Below are 13,699 nucleotides of genomic sequence, written 5' to 3' on the forward strand. Positions count from 1 at the left end.
AGAGCTGCCATGTGGCGACCACAGCCTTGATAGTCTCTTGCGGAGAAGAGGGCATGAGGCCTCCAGATATCAATCGCGACGAAATTTCTGTTCCACCATCTCAATGGGACGGTGGGAGGATGGCAGGAATCATTCTGTGATACTTCAGAAACCACCTATTGGGCTCCCAGAAGAGATTAAATGAGCCAACAGCAACTTTATTAATCTCCTCAATAAAAGTCGTTATGGAAATTCTAGTATTTAATAGCGACGCAATTTGTATAACTCATCGGCAATGGAAGAGTGCTACGGTTACAGAAAAGAGACTGTGGTGCATCGGATACATGCCACTGCAGCCGCAGGAGAGCTGCCATGTGGCGACCACAGCCTTGATAGTCTCTTGCGGAGAAGAGGGCATGAGGCCTCCAGATATCAATCGCGACGAAATTTCTGTTCCACCATCTCAATGGGACGGTGGGAGGATGGCAGGAATCATTCTGTGGTACTTCAGAAACCACCTATTGGGTTCCCAGAAGAGATTAAATGAGCCAACAGCAACTTTATTAATCTCCTCAATAAAAGTCGTTATGGAAATTCTAGTATTTAATAGCGACGCAATTTGTATAACTCATCGGCAATGGAAGAGTGCTACGGATACAGAAAACAGACAGTGGTGCATCGGATACATGCCACTGCAGCCCCAGGAGAGCTGCCATGTGGCGACCACAGCCTTGATAGTCTCTTGCGGAGAAGAGGGCATGAGGCCTCCAGATATCAATCGCGACGAAATTTCTGTTCCACCATCTCAATGGGACGGTGGGAGGATGGCAGGAATCATTCTGTGGTACTTCAGAAACCACCTATTGGGTTCCCAGAAGAGATTAAATGAGCCAACAGCAACTTTATTAATCTCCTCAATAAAAGTCGTTATGGAAATTCTAGTATTTAATAGCGACGCAATTTGTATAACTCATCGGCAATGGAAGAGTGCTACGGTTACAGAAAACAGACAGTGGTGCATCGGATACATGCCACTGCAGCCCCAGGAGAGCTGCCATGTGGCGACCACAGCCTTGATAGTCTCTTGCGGAGAAGAGGGCATGAGGCCTCCAGATATCAATCGCGACGAAATTTCTGTTCCACCATCTCAATGGGACGGTGGGAGGATGGCAGGAATCATTCTGTGATACTTCAGAAACCACCTATTGGGCTCCCAGAGGAGATTAAATGAGCCAACAGCAACTTTATTAATCTCCTCAATAAAAGTCGTTATGGAAATTCTAGTATTTAATAGCGACGCAATTTGTATAACTCATCGGCAATGGAAGAGTGCTACGGTTACAGAAAACAGACAGTGGTGCATCGGATACATGCCACTGCAGCCCCAGGAGAGCTGCCATGTGGCGACCACAGCCTTGATAGTCTCTTGCGGAGAAGAGGGCATGAGGCCTCCAGATATCAATCGCGACGAAATTTCTGTTCCACCATCTCAATGGGACGGTGGGAGGATGGCAGGAATCATTCTGTGGTACTTCAGAAACCACCTATTGGGTTCCCAGAAGAGATTAAATGAGCCAACAGCAACTTTATTAATCTCCTCAATAAAAGTCGTTATGGAAATTCTAGTATTTAATAGCGACGCAATTTGTATAACTCATCGGCAATGGAAGAGTGCTACGGTTACAGAAAACAGACAGTGGTGCATCGGATACATGCCACTGCAGCCCCAGGAAAGCTGCCATGTGGCGACCACAGCCTTGATAGTCTCTTGCGGAGAAGAGGGCATGAGGCCTCCAGATATCAATCGCGACGAAATTTCTGTTTCACCATCTCAATGGGGCGATGGGAGGATGGCAGGAATCATTCTGTGATACTTCAGAAACCACCTATTGGGCTCCCAGAAGAGATTAAATGAGCCAACAGCAACTTTGTTAATATGCTCAATATAAGTCGTTATGGAGATCCTAGTCTTTAATAACGACGCAATTTGTATAACTCATCGGCAATGGCAGAGTGCTACTGTTACAGAAAAAAAACAGTGGTGCATCAGCTACATGCCACTGCAGCCCCAGGAGAGCTGCCATGTGGCGACCACAGCCTTGCTAGTCTCTTGCGGAGAAGAGGGCATGAGGCCTCCAGATATCAATCGCGACGAAATTTCTGTGCCACCATCTCAATGGGAAGGTGGGAGGATGGCAGGTATCATTTTGTGGTACGTCAGAACCACCTATTGGGCTCCCACAAGAGATTAAATGAGCCAACAGCAACTTTGTTAATCTCCTCAATATAAATCGTTATGGAGATCCTAGTATATAATAGCTACGCAATTCGTAAAACTCATCGGCAATGGGAGAGTGCTACGGTTACAGAAAACAGACAGTGGTGCATCGGATACATGCCACTGCAGCCCCAGGAAAGCTGCCATGTGGCGACCACAGCCTTGCTAGTCTCTTGCGGAGAAGAGAGCATGAGGCCTCCAGATATCAATCGCGACGCTATTTCTGTTCCACCATCTCAATGGGACGGTGGGAGGATGGCAGGAATCATTCTGTGGTACTTCAGAAACCACCTATTGGGCTCCCAGAAGAGATTAAATGAGCCAACAGCAGCTTTGTTAATCTCCTCAATATAAGTCGTTATGGAGATCCTAGTATTTATTAGCGACGCAATTTGTACAACTCATCGGCAATGGGAGAGTGCTACGGTTACAGAAAACAGACAGTGGTGCATCGGTTACATGCCACTGCAGCCCCAGGAGAGCTGCCATGTGGCGACCACAGCCTTGCTATTCTCTTGCGGAGAAGAGAGCATGAGGCCTCCAGATATCAATCGCGACGAAATTTCTGTTTCTCCATCTCAATGGGACGGTGGGAGGATGGCAGGAATCATTCTGTGGCACTTCAGAAACCACCTATTGGGCTCCCAGAAGAGATTAAATGAGCCAATAGCAACTTTCTTAATCTCCTCAATAAAAGTCGTTATGGAAATTCTAGTATTTAATAGCAACGCAATTTGTATAACTCATCGGCAATGGGAGAGTGCTACGGTTACAGAAAACAGACAGTGGTGCATCGGTTACATGCCACTGCAGCCCCAGGAGAGCTGCCATGTGGCGACCACAGGCTTGCTAGTCTCTTGCGGAGAAGAGAGCATGAGGCCTCCAGATATCAACCGCGACGAAATTTCTGTGTCACCATTTCAATGGGACGGTGGGAGGATGGCAGTAATCATTCTGTGGTACACCAGAAACCACCTATTGGGCTCCCAGAAGAGATTAAATGAGACAAAAGCAACTTAATTAATCTCCTCAATATAAGTCGTTATGGAGATCCTAGTATTTAATAGCGACGGAATTTGTATAACTCATCGGTAAAGGGAGAGTGCTACGGTTACAGAAAAAAGACAGTGGTGCATCGGTTACATGCCACTGGAGCCCCAGGAGAGCTGCCATGTGGCGACCACAGCCTTGCTAGTCTCTTGCGGAGAAGAGGGCGTGAGGCCTCCAGATATCAATCGCGACGAAATTTCTGTTCCACCATCTCAATGGGACGGTGGGAGGATGGCAGGTATCATTCTGTGGTACTTCAGAAACCACCTATTGGGTTCCCAGAAGAGATTAAATGAGCCAACAGCAACTTTATTAATCTCCTGAATAAAAGTCGTTATGGAAATTCTAGTATTTAATAGCGACGCAATTTGTATAACTCATCGGCAATGGAAGAGTGCTACGGTTACAGAAAACAGACAGTGGTGCATCGGATACATGCCACTGCAGCCCCAGGAGAGCTGCCATGTGGCGACCACAGCCTTGATAGTCTCTTGCGGAGAAGAGGGCATGAGGCCTCCAGATATCAATCGCGACGAAATTTCTGTTCCACCATCTCAATGGGACGGTGGGAGGATGGCAGGAATCATTCTGTGATACTTCAGAAACCACCTATTGGGCTCCCAGAAGAGATTAAATGAGCCAACAGCAACTTTATTAATCTCCTCAATAAAAGTCGTTATGGAAATTCTAGTATTTAATAGCGACGCAATTTGTATAACTCATCGGCAATGGAAGAGTGCTACGGTTACAGAAAACAGACAGTGGTGCATCGGATACATGCCACTGCAGCCCCAGGAGAGCTGCCATGTGGCGACCACAGCCTTGATAGTCTCTTGCGGAGAAGAGGGCATGAGGCCTCCAGATATCAATCGCGACGAAATTTCTGTTCCACCATCTCAATGGGACGGTGGGAGGATGGCAGGAATCATTCTGTGGTACTTCAGAAACCACCTATTGGGTTCCCAGAAGAGATTAAATGAGCCAACAGCAACTTTATTAATCTCCTCAATAAAAGTCGTTATGGAAATTCTAGTATTTAATAGCGACGCAATTTGTATAACTCATCGGCAATGGAAGAGTACTACGGTTACAGAAAACAGACAGTGGTGCATCGGATACATGCCACTGCAGCCCCAGGAAAGCTGCCATGTGGCGACCACAGCCTTGATAGTCTCTTGCGGAGAAGAGGGCATGAGGCCTCCAGATATCAATCGCGACGAAATTTCTGTTTCACCATCTCAATGGGGCGGTGGGAGGATGGCAGGAATCATTCTGTGATACTTCAGAAACCACCTATTGGGCTCCCAGAAGAGATTAAATGAGCCAACAGCAACTTTGTTAATATGCTCAATATAAGTCGTTATGGAGATCCTAGTCTTTAATAACGACGCAATTTGTATAACTCATCGGCAATGGCAGAGTGCTACTGTTACAGAAAAAAAACAGTGGTGCATCAGCTACATGCCACTGCAGCCCCAGGAGAGCTGCCATGTGGCGACCACAGCCTTGCTAGTCTCTTGCGAAGAAGAGGGCATGAGGCCTCCAGATATCAATCGCGACGAAATTTCTGTGCCACCATCTCAATGGGAAGGTGGGAGGATGGCAGGTATCATTTTGTGGTACGTCAGAACCACCTATTGGGCTCCCAGAATAGATTAAATGAGCCAACAGCAACTTTGTTAATCTCCTCAATATAAATCGTTATGGAGATCCTAGTATATAATAGCTACGCAATTCGTATAACTCATCGGCAATGGGAGAGTGCTACGGTTACAGAAAACAGACAGTGGTGCATCGGATACATGCCACTGCAGCCCCAGGAAAGCTGCCATGTGGCGACCACAGCCTTGCTAGTCTCTTGCGGAGAAGAGAGCATGAGGCCTCCAGATATCAATCGCGACGCTATTTCTGTTCCACCATCTCAATGGGACGGTGGGAGGATGGCAGGAATCATTCTGTGGTACTTCAGAAACCACCTATTGGGCTCCCAGAAGAGATTAAATGAGCCAACAGCAGCTTTGTTAATCTCCTCAATATAAGTCGTTATGTAGATCCTAGTATTTATTAGCGACGCAATTTGTACAACTCATCGGCAATGGGAGAGTGCTACGGTTACAGAAAACAGACAGTGGTGCATCGGTTACATGCCACTGCAGCCCCAGGAGAGCTGCCATGTGGCGACCACAGCCTTGCTAGTCTCTTGCGGAGAAGAGGGCGTGAGGCCTCCAGATATCAATCGTGACGAAATTTCTGTTCCACCATCTCAATGGCACGGTGGGAGTATGGCAGGAATCATTCTGTGGTACTTCAGAAACCACCTATTGGGCTCCCAGAAGAGATTAAATGAGCCAACAGCAACTTTATTAATCTCCTCAATAAAAGTCGTTATGGAAATTCTAGTATTTAATAGCGACGCAATTTGTATAACTCATCGGCAATGGAAGAGTGCTACGGTTACAGAAAACAGACAGTTGTGCATCGGATACATGCCACTGCAGCCCCAGGAGAGCTGCCATGTGGCGACCACAGCCTTGCTAGTCTCTTGCGGAGAAGAGGGCGTGAGGCCTCCAGATATCAATCGCGACGAAATTTCTGTTCCACCATCTCAATGGGACGGTGGGAGGATGGCAGGAATCATTCTGTGGTACTTCAGAAACCACCTATTGGGTTCCCAGAAGAGATTAAATGAGCCAACAGCAACTTTATTAATCTCCTCAATAAAAGTCGTTATGGAAATTCTAGTATTTAATAGCGACGCAATTTGTATAACTCATCGGCAATGGAAGAGTGCTACGGTTACAGAAAACAGACAGTGGTGCATCGGATACATGCCACTGCAGCCCCAGGAGAGCTGCCATGTGGCGACCACAGCCTTGATAGTCTCTTGCGGAGAAGAGGGCATGAGGCCTCCAGATATCAATCGCGACGAAATTTCTGTTCCACCATCTCAATGGGACGGTGGGAGGATGGCAGGAATCATTCTGTGATACTTCAGAAACCACCTATTGGGCTCCCAGAAGAGATTAAATGAGCCAACAGCAACTTTATTAATCTCCTCAATAAAAGTCGTTATGGAAATTCTTGTATTTAATAGCGACGCAATTTGTATAACTCATCGGCAATGGAAGAGTGCTACGGTTACAGAAAACAGACAGTGGTGCATCGGATACATGCCACTGCAGCCCCAGGAGAGCTGCCATGTGGCGACCACAGCCTTGATAGTCTCTTGCGGAGAAGAGGGCATGAGGCCTCCAGATATCAATCGCGACGAAATTTCTGTTCCACCATCTCAATGGGACGGTGGGAGGATGGCAGGAATCATTCTGTGGTACTTCAGAAACCACCTATTGGGCTCCCAGAAGAGATTAAATGAGCCAACAGCAGCTTTGTTAATCTCCTCAATATAAGTCGTTATGTAGATCCTAGTATTTATTAGCGACGCAATTTGTACAACTCATCGGCAATGGGAGAGTGCTACGGTTACAGAAAACAGACAGTGGTGCATCGGTTACATGCCACTGCAGCCCCAGGAGAGCTGCCATGTGGCGACCACAGCCTTGCTAGTCTCTTGCGGAGAAGAGAGCATGAGGCCTCCAGATATCAATCGCGACGAAATTTCTGTTTCACCATCTCAATGGGACGGTGGGAGGATGGCAGGAATCATTCTGTGGTACTTCAGAAACCACCTATTGGGCTCCCAGAAGAGATTAAATGAGCCAATAGCAACTTTCTTAATCTCCTCAATAAAAGTCGTTATGGAAATTCTAGTATTTAATAGCAACGCAATTTGTATAACTCATCGGCAATGGGAGAGTGCTACGGTTACAGAAAACAGACAGTGGTGCATCGGTTACATGCCACTGCAGCCCCAGGAGAGCTGCCATGTGGCGACCACAGGCTTGCTAGTCTCTTGCGGAGAAGAGAGCATGAGGCCTCCAGATATCAACCGCGACGAAATTTCTGTGTCACCATTTCAATGGGACGGTGGGAGGATGGCAGTAATCATTCTGTGGTACACCAGAAACCACCTATTGGGCTCCCAGAAGAGATTAAATGAGACAAAAGCAACTTAGTTAATCTCCTCAATATAAGTCGTTATGGAGATCCTAGTATTTAATAGCGACGGAATTTGTATAACTCATCGGTAAAGGGAGAGTGCTACGGTTACAGAAAAAAGACAGTGGTGCATCGGTTACATGCCACTGGAGCCCCAGGAGAGCTGCCATGTGGCGACCACAGCCTTGCTAGTCTCTTGCGGAGCAGAGATCATGAGGCCTCCAGATATCAATCGCGACGAAATTTCTGTTCCACCATCCCAATGGGACGGTGGGAGTATGGCAGGAATCATTCTGTGGTACTTCAGAAACCACCTATTGGGCTCCCAGAAGAGATTAAATGAGACAAAAGCAACTTAGTTAATCTCCTCAATATAAGTCGTTATGGAGATCCTAGTATTTAATAGCGACGGAATTTGTATAAGTCATCGGCAATGGGAGAGTGCTACGGTTACAGATAACAGACAGTGGTGCATCAGATACATGCCACTGCAGCCCCAGGAGAGCTGCCATGTGGCGACCACAGCCCTCCTAGTCTCTTGCGGAGAAGAGGGCGTGAGGCCTCCAGATATCAATCGTGACGAAATTTCTGTTCCACCATCTCCATGGCACGGTGGGAGTATGGCAGGAATCATTCTGTGGTACTTCAGAAACCACCTATTGGGCTCCCAGAAGAGATTAAATGAGACAAAAGCAACTTAGTTAATCTCCTCAATATAAGTCGTTATGGAGATCCTAGTATTTAATAGCGACGGAATTTGTATAACTCATCGGTAAAGGGAGAGTGCTACGGTTACAGAAAAAAGACAGTGGTGCATCGGTTACATGCCACTGCAGCCCCAGGAGAGCTGCCATGTGGCGACCACAGCCTTGCTAGTCTCTTGCGGAGCAGAGATCATGAGGCCTCCAGATATCAATCGCGACGAAATTTCTGTTCCACCATCCCAATGGGACGGTGGGAGTATGGCAGGAATCATTCTGTGGTACTTCAGAAACCACCTATTGGGCTCCCAGAAGAGATTAAATGAGACAAAAGCAACTTAGTTAATCTCCTCAATATAAGTCGTTATGGAGATCCTAGTATTTAATAGCGACGGAATTTGTATAACTCATCGGTAAAGGGAGAGTGCTACGGTTACAGAAAAAAGACAGTGGTGCATCGGTTACATGCCACTGCAGCCCCAGGAGAGCTGCCATGTGGCGACCACAGCCTTGCTAGTCTCTTGCGGAGAAGAGGGCGTGAGGCCTCCAGATATCAATCGTGACGAAATTTCTGTTCCACCATCTCCATGGCACGGTGGGAGTATGGCAGGAATCATTCTGTGGTACTTCAGAAACCACCTATTGGGCTCCCAGAAGAGATTAAATGAGACAAAAGCAACTTAGTTAATCTCCTGAATATAAGTCGTTATGGAGATCCTAGTATTTAATAGCGACGGAATTTGTATAAGTCATCGGCACTGGGAGAGTGCTACGGTTACAGATAACAGACAGTGGTGCATCAGATACATGCCACTGCAGCCCCAGGAGAGCTGCCATGTGGCGACCACAGCCTTGCTAGTCTCTTGCGGAGAAGAGGGCGTGAGGCCTCCAGATATCAATCGTGACGAAATTTCTGTTCCACCATCTCCATGGCACGGTGGGAGTATGGCAGGAATCATTCTGTGGTACTTCAGAAACCACCTATTGGGCTCCCAGAAGAGATTAAATGAGACAAAAGCAACTTAGTTAATCTCCTCAATATAAGTCGTTATGGAGATCCTAGTATTTAATAGCGACGGAATTTGTATAAGTCATCGGCAATGGGAGAGTGCTACGGTTACAGATAACAGACAGTGGTGCATCAGATACATGCCACTGCAGCCCCAGGAGAGCTGCCATGTGGCGACCACAGCCTTGCTAGTCTCTTGCGGAGAAGAGGGCATGAGGCCTCCAGATATCAATCGCGACGAAATTTCTGTTCCACCATCTCAATGGGACGGTGGGAGGATGGCAGGAATCATTCTGTGGTACTTCAGAAACCACCTATTGGGCTCCCAGAAGAGATTAAATGAGCAAACAGCAACTTTATTAATCTCCTCAATAAAAGTCGTTATGGAAATTCTAGTATTTAATAGCGACGGAATTTGTATAACTCATCGGCAATGGGAGAGTGCTACGGTTACAGATAAAAGACAGTGGTGCATCGGATACATGCCACTGGAGCCCCAGGAGAGCTGCCATGTGGCGACCACAGCCTTGCTAGTCTCTTGCGGGGAAGTGGGCATGAGGTCTCCCCATATCAACCGCGACGAAATTTCTGTGTCACCATTTCAATGGGACGGTGGGAGGATGGCAGTAATCATTCTGTGGTACTCCAGAAACCACCTATTGGGCTCCCAGAAGAGATTAAATGAGACAAAAGCAACTTAGTTAATCTCCTCAATATAAGTCGTTATGGAGATCCTAGTATTCAATAGCGACGGAATTTGTATAACTCATCGGTAAAGGGAGAGTGCTACGGTTACAGAAAAAAGACAGTGGTGCATCGGTTACATGCCACTGCAGCCCCAGGAGAGCTGCCATGTGGCGACCACAGCCTTGCTAGTCTCTTGCGGAGCAGAGATCATGAGGCCTCCAGATATCAATCGCGACGAAATTTCTGTTTTACCATCCCAATGGGACGGTGGGAGTATGGCAGGAATCATTCTGTGGTACTTCAGAAACCACCTATTGGGCTCCCAGAAGAGATTAAATGAGACAAAAGCAACTTAGTTAATCTCCTCAATATAAGTCGTTATGGAGATCCTAGTATTTAATAGCGACGGAATTTGTATAACTCATCGGTAAAGGGAGAGTGCTACGGTTACAGAAAAAAGACAGTGGTGCATCGGTTACATGCCACTGCAGCCCCAGGAGAGCTGCCATGTGGCGACCACAGCCTTGCTAGTCTCTTGCGGAGAAGAGGGCGTGAGGCCTCCAGATATCAATCGTGACGAAATTTCTGTTCCACCATCTCCATGGCACGGTGGGAGTATGGCAGGAATCATTCTGTGGTACTTCAGAAACCACCTATTGGGCTCCCAGAAGAGATTAAATGAGACAAAAGCAACTTAGTTAATCTCCTCAATATAAGTCGTTATGGAGATCCTAGTATTTAATAGCGACGGAATTTGTATAAGTCATCGGCACTGGGAGAGTGCTATGGTTACAGATAACAGACAGTGGTGCATCAGATACATGCCACTGCAGCCCCAGGAGAGCTGCCATGTGGCGACCACAGCCTTGCTAGTCTCTTGCGGAGAAGAGGGCGTGAGGCCTCCAGATATCAATCGTGACGAAATTTCTGTTCCACCATCTCCATGGCACGGTGGGAGTATGGCAGGAATCATTCTGTGGTACTTCAGAAACCACCTATTGGGCTCCCAGAAGAGATTAAATGAGACAAAAGCAACTTTGTTAATCTCCTAAATATAAGTCGTTATGGAGATCCTAGTATTTAATAGCGACGGAATTTGTATAAGTCATCGGCAATGGGAGAGTGCTACGGTTACAGATAACAGACAGTGCTGCATCAGATACATGCCACTGCAGCCCCAGGAGAGCTGCCATGTGGCGACCACAGCCTTGCTAGTCTCTTGCGGAGAAGAGGGCGTGAGGCCTCCAGATATCAATCGTGACGAAATTTCTGTTCCACCATCTCCATGGCACGGTGGGGGTATGGCAGGAATCATTCTGTGGTACTTCAGAAACCACCTATTGGGCTCCCAGAAGAGATTAAATGAGACAAAAGCAACTTAGTTAATCTCCTCAATATAAGTCGTTATGGAGATCCTAGTATTTAATAGCGACGGAATTTGTATAACTCATCGGTAAAGGGAGAGTGCTACGGTTACAGAAAAAAGACAGTGGTGCATCTGTTACATGCCACTGCAGCCCCAGGAGAGCTGCCATGTGGCGACCACAGCCTTGCTAGTCTCTTGCGGAGCAGAGATCATGAGGCCTCCAGATATCAATCGCGACGAAATTTCTGTTCCACCATCCCAATGGGACGGTGGGAGTATGGCAGGAATCATTCTGTGGTACTTCAGAAACCACCCATTGGGCTCCCAGAAGAGATTAAATGAGACAAAAGCAACTTAGTTAATCTCCTCAATATAAGTTGTTATGGAGATCCTAGTATTTAATAGCGACGGAATTTGTATAACTCATCGGCAATGGGAGAGTGCTACGGTTACAGATAACAGACAGTGGTGCCACTGATACATGCCACTGCAGCCCCAGGAGAGCTGCCATGTGGCGACCACAGCCTTGCTAGTCTCTTGCGGAGAAGAGGGCGTGAGGCCTCCAGATATCAATCGCGACGAAATTTCTGTTCCACCATCTCAATGGGACGGTGGGAGGATGGCAGGAATCATTCTGTGGTACTTCAGAAACCACCTATTGGCCTCCCAGAAGAGATTAATTGAGACAAAAGCAACTTAGTTAATCTCCTCAATATAAGTTGTTATGGAGATCCTAGTATTTAATAGCGACGCAATTTGTATAACTCATCGGCAATGGGAGAGTGCTACGGTTACAGAAAACAATCAGTGGTGCATCGGATACATGCCACTGCAGCCCCAGGAGAGCTGCCATGTGGCGACCACAGCCTTGCTAGTCTCTTGCGGAGAAGAGGGCATGAGGCCTCCAGATATCAATCGCGACGAAATTTCTGTTCCACCATCTCAACGGGACGGTGGGAGGATGGCAGGAATCATTCTGTGGTACTTCAGAAACCACCTATTGGCCTCCCAGAAGAGATTAATTGAGACAAAAGCAACTTAGTTAATCTCCTCAATATAAGTTGTTATGGAGATTCTAGTATTTAATAGCGACGCAATTTGTATAACTCATCGGCAATGGGAGAGTGCTACGGTTACAGAAAACAGTCAGTGGTGCATCAGATACATGCCACTGCAGCCCCAGGAGAGCTGCCATGTGGCGACCACAGCCTTGCTAGTCTCTTGCGGAGAAGAGGGCATGAGGCCTCCAGATATCAATCGCGACGAAATTTCTGTTCCACCATCTCAATGGGACGGTGGGAGGATGGCAGGAATCATTCTGTGGTACTTCAGAAACCACCTATTGGCCTCCCAGAAGAGATTAATTGAGACAAAAGCAACTTAGTTAATCTCCTCAATATAAGTTGTTATGGAGATCCTAGTATTTAATACCGACGCAATTTGTATAACTCATCGGCAATGGGAGAGTGCTACGGTTACAGAAAACAGTCAGTGGTGCATCGGATACATGCCACTGCAGCCCCAGGAGAGCTGCCATGTGGCGACCACAGCCTTGCTAGTCTCTTGCGGAGAAGAGGGCATGAGGCCTCCAGATATCAATCGCGACGAAATTTCTGTTCCACCATCTCAATGGGACGGTGGGAGGATGGCAGGAATCATTCTGTGGTACTTTAGAAACCACCTATTGGCCTCCCAGAAGAGATTAATTGAGACAAAAGCAACTTAGTTAATCTCCTCAATATAAGTTGTTATGGAGATCCTAGTATTTAATAGCGACGCAATTTGTATAACTCATCGGCAATGGGAGAGTGCTACGGTTACAGAAAACAGACAGTGGTGCATCGGATACATGCCACTGCAGCCCCAGGAGAGCTGCCATGTGGCGACCACAGCCTTGCTAGTCTCTTGCGGAGAAGAGGCCATGAGGCCTCCAGATATCAATCGCGACGAAATTTCTGTTCCACCATCCCAATGGGACGGTGGGAGGATGGCAGGAATCATTCTGTGGTACTTCAGAAACCACCTATTGGGCTCCCAGAAGAGATTAAATGAGACAAAAGCAACTTAGTTAATCTCCTAAATATAAGTCGTTATGGAGATCCTAGTATTTAATAGCGACTCAATTTGTATAACTCATTGGGAATGGGAGAGTGCTACGGTGACGGAAAACAGACAGTGGTGCATCGGATACATGCCACTGGAGCCCCAGGAGAGCTGCCATATGGCGCCCACAGCCTTGCTAGTCTCTTGCGGAGCAGAGATCATGAGGCCTCCAGATATCAATCGCGACGCTATTTCTGTTCCACCATCTCAATGGGGCGGTGGGAGGATGGCAGGAACCATTTTGTTGCACGTCAGAAACCACCTATTGGGCTCCCAGAATAGATTAAAAGAGCCAACAGCAACTTTGTTAATCTCCTTAAAATAAGTCGTTATGGAGATCCTAGTATTAATTAGCGACGCAATTTGTATAACTCATCGGCAATGGGAGAGTGCTACGGTTACAGAAAACTGAAAGTGGTGCATCGCATAAATGCCACTAGAGCCCCAGGAGAGCTGCCATGTGGCGACCA

This window comes from Schistocerca piceifrons, chromosome 1 (assembly GCF_021461385.2).
Source record: "Schistocerca piceifrons isolate TAMUIC-IGC-003096 chromosome 1, iqSchPice1.1, whole genome shotgun sequence".
NCBI lineage: Eukaryota > Metazoa > Arthropoda > Insecta > Orthoptera > Acrididae > Schistocerca > Schistocerca piceifrons.